The sequence below is a fragment of the Chinchilla lanigera genome, unplaced genomic scaffold (genome assembly GCF_000276665.1).
Source record: "Chinchilla lanigera isolate Chin_1 unplaced genomic scaffold, ChiLan1.0 scaffold00032, whole genome shotgun sequence".
NCBI lineage: Eukaryota > Metazoa > Chordata > Mammalia > Rodentia > Chinchillidae > Chinchilla > Chinchilla lanigera.
In genome coordinates, this window is record NW_004955433.1 from 7,295,084 (window position 1) to 7,299,565 (window position 4,482).

Consider the following 4,482-nt stretch of genomic DNA (forward strand, 5'->3'; position numbering starts at 1 on the left):
TCATGCTTTTCTTTCTTTTTTCCTCTTTGTTTTGTTTTTGCTTTGTTGGTGGTGCTGGGTATCAAGCAAGTGCCTTACCACTGAGCTACACCTCCAGCTTGCTTCCCTCTCCTTTTTTTTAAAACTTCAACCTATTTGTGTCTTTAAATCTAAGCTAACTCTCTCTATGCAGCATATCATTGACAGTATATCATGACTTTTTAAAAATCCATGCTGCTAGTGCTTACCTTTTCAAAATCTGGACTTCATTAGGGACAATTTATGTTGATTCCTTTTAATTTTCTGCATGGATTGTGCTTTTCTTGTTTCTCTTTAAGTCTTGCAGTTTTGGGTTAATAACTGGACATTTTTAAGTTGTACTGGGGCAACTCTAGAAACCAGATTCTTTTGCCTAATGCAGGTTTGTTGCTGCTTTTGTGGTTGTTTTTTGGTGACTCTACTGATAGAAGCCTGTGAAATCCGTATTTTTGTAAGGTGTGGTCTCTGATATGTCTCTTCCATTAGTTTAATGATCAGCTAAAGATCAGACGAAGATTTTGTGAAACAGCTAATACCCCAAAGTTTGAAGGCTGTGCCTTTAGCAATCAACCAGGCAGTTTAGAAATGTGTCTTAACTTTCACTTTCTATTTGCACAGAATTGCAGGGTCACGCAAGGTTGAGAGCTTGGGGCTTTCTTAGTTCTTTTCTGAGTGTGTGCACTGACTCGAGAATGTGCAGGGGTGTCTAGATTCCTAGGAATAGGTTCGAGCTTTTTCAAGCCCTTATTCTCCAAAGCGTCTTCTCCTCCTTCCTTTCCTCCCAAGCTTTTGGCTATTCCAGCATTTACCCCAACTGTTACCTGTTGTTTTAAGTGGCAACAGCAAAAACATTTGTGTAAAAGTGGTTTTGCCAAGGCCTTATGTGGCTGTGTCAGTTGCGCCTGGCCAGAGGTTGGCAAGGTAAAGGCAAATACTCCCAGGAATCGCTGGTCAGCTTGAAACTAGTGGTGACAACTCCTGAGACTTGCTCTGCTTTCGGGTACTAGTGTTGGGAATATAAAGTGTTATTTTCAAGGCTACCACTGAAATGAGGAGTTCAGAATGGACTAGGGTCATTTAAAATATGACAAAACATCCTCTTCTTATGGAGACTTAGCCACTTGTTTTCATTAGGTTTTCCCCTGGTTTGCTGCAAGCTTGTTTTTTTAGTTCAATTGTCCGAAGTCGATTCTGACCGTTTTTGCCAATTTTCTCATTGCTTGCACACAGTGGTAAACTCCTGCAATCTCTTCCTTTACCACTTTTGCTGACATTGCTCCACTACAGAGACCTTTAAATCATTGTATTATACAATCACTGATTGCATACTATTTACTATGATATCCTTAATCACCATCATATTGATTTTTTTTTATCAAGTGCTTCCATTATTTCATGTACAATGCCACAGTACTGGTACATGAAGTTATGCTTGTATCTGTAGGTTAGATTTCTAAAAGTGCACATATGGGTGAAAGGATGTAAATTTTCAAGGCTCATAATACATAGGAGGCAAACAATTTCCAAAATGACCATTTTCATTTCCATTTCCACCAGCCATGTTCAAAACTGTTGCTTGGCCACAGTCTTATCCTCAGCGATTATTATCACTCAAGACCTTTTTAAGTAGATAGGAAAAATAATATTTTATTGTTTTATTTTATATGTCTCTGATTATCAATGAAATCAAAATATTTATGATGTTTATTTGATGACATCATTTCTTTTTTCTGTGGATTTATTGTAAAGGCTCTTTGTGCGAGGTACTTGGGTTTGTATTTATAAGTGCTCTTCACATGGAGTAATAACCCTTAATGGTAATGATTATTAATAGTGGAAAACACAGGATATAAAAGCACTTTACATTTCACACTCAACAAGTTTCCTTTGGTAGCTTTTGATTATTAGCGTCTTATTGTTGCTATAACAAATTACCACAAACTTAGTGACTGAAAACACAAATTTATTATTGGACAGTTCTTAGAAGATCAGAAGACCTAAGTCAAGGTGACAGCAGGACAGACCCTTTTAAAACTTGGAGGAGAAAATCTGCCTCTTTGCACTGTTTAGCTTTGAGTGGCCACTGGTATCCATTGGCTTGTGGACCTCTTTTTCCATATTCAAAGCTTATTACCACACTGCAATCTCTGCTCCTGTCATTATATCAACCTCTGTTCTGATTCTGGCTTTATAAAGACCACTGCGATTACACTGGGCTTACTCATGCAATCCAAGATAATCTTCCTATCTCAACATTCTTAACTTATATTTGCAATGATCTACCTATGTATCTATCATCTATCTATCTATCTCCTGTTTCTCTGAAGAAATGGATACATAGATAGATAGATAGATAGATAGATAGATAGATAGCTAAATAGATACCTACCCTTACTGAGTAGCCACCAACCAAGAGAATAGTGAAGGGCAGTAAGGCAAGGATAGGCTGACTGGGGCTGGCATTTTTGATCTCTAGTTTTCAAGGCTGATTATTTTCTAGGTAGGTCTTATTTGGGGGTAAAGGGATGGATAGGAGTTTATTTTAAGGAACTTACTTGTATGATTGTGGTGGCATACAAGCTCAAAATCTGAAATGGCAGACTCCCAGGAGGCGTAGGAAAGAACTGTGTTACAGTATTGAGTCTGAGGCAGTTTGGAGACAGAAGTAGTTCTTCTTCAGGCAACTGCAGTCTCTTCTCTTAAGATCTTCAGTTGATTGGATCAGGCCCACCTGCATGGTGGAAGAGGATTCACTTTACACAAAGTCTACTGATTTAAATGTTAATCTAAAGATCACCTTCACTGCAATATCTAGACTAGCATTTGAGGTGGTATAGTATAGCAAGTTTGATATATAGTATTAATCATCCCATCACATATGGTTATATTAACAGGTTTCAGAGATTAAGATGTACATATATTTGGTGGGGGGGCGTTATTTATCCTACAATAGTCACATGGAGTTACTCCTTTAAATAAAAAGAGGATGTTGTCAGGGAGTGCATGCTTGTAACCCCAGTTACTTGAGAGGCTGAGGCAGTAGGATCACAAGTTTGAGGCCAGCATGGGTAACTTAACGAGACCGTCTCAAAATAAAATTTTAAAAGGGGCTTGAGGATGTAGCTCAGTAGTGGAGTACTTGTCTAGTATGTATAATGGCTGATGTTCAACCCCAGTGGTATGAGAGAGAGGCAGCGGGGAGCAAGAATAGCTTCTTTTGAGAAAAAGCACATACTGACTCAAACTAAGTCACCCAAACACTGCTAAACTCCCCCATCCTCATAAGAATTTCACAGTAACAGAAAAGAATTTCCCCATGATTCATTTTATCTTCATTATGTATAGTTTTGAGGAGAATTTCATATCGTATTGTCCTTGGTAATAAAAAAGAAATATCTTCTTCTCTGATTAAAAGGCTTTTTCCCCATACTTCTGAAGAAGAAAATCTCCCCCTCTTTTTCTACTGAATTACTATTCTTGGCAGGAAATATTTTATCAGCTCAGACTCCTAATTGGATAGGAACATGGCTATTGTGGTGGTTTTCTTTTGCAGCCAGGAGACCTTTAGGTTTAGGAGACCGAAGTCACACTGAAGCAGAAGTCTGTTCCCTTTGGGTCCCTCACAATTTTTGGAAATGACTGTGAAATGGGAGAAATAGCCAAATTCCCAGAAAATGGTTCCAAGTTGCCAGAGCTCCATTTCTGAGCTGCCTGCTTCTTCCAAATACAAAAGAAACCACAATTCAGAGAGAGTACACTTTAAAAACTCTGACTTTTGTTAAAGATATAAAATAACATGCCCCTGTATTATCTCAATGATTAATTCTGCTTCATATTCTTTGTTCCCACAAATCTTTTGCTTCTTTACCACAGAAATTTTAATTGCAGTTGAAATCTTTGTTCTGCTTCAACACAGCATTACCTTAAGGCCTGGGCTGTGGCAGATTTGGTGGGCTGCCCTCATACCCAGTTCCGGGAACTAAGACAGCCTGATCACTGGACAGAGAGGATGTGTCCTCATGTGCACCATGGGTGGAATAATCACAACAGCAACTGATAGGCCCTCAGTACTTTCCTGTTCCTAATTTACATATCGAATGCTTTGAGACACTATTTAACTCTCCCTTGAAATATGGCTCTTAGTGAGAACCCATTATTATCCACACTCTACAGATGAGGAAACTGGCATAGTGACACTGAGGGGTCACTGAGGAAGATTTCACCTTGGAACTCCAGCCTCTCTGACAGCACAGCCACATTTAGCTCTGTCAGAGGTGTAACTGTGACCTCCCCAAATTCAAATGTTGGAGTCCTAACCTCTAGGACCTCGGGAGGTGACTTGCTTGGAAATAAGGTCATTGCAGATGCAATTAATGAAGCCAGGATGAAATTGTGCTTGAGCAACATGGGCCCTTAATCTTCTATGACTGCTGTCCTTATCAAAGAGGAAATTTGGACACAGAC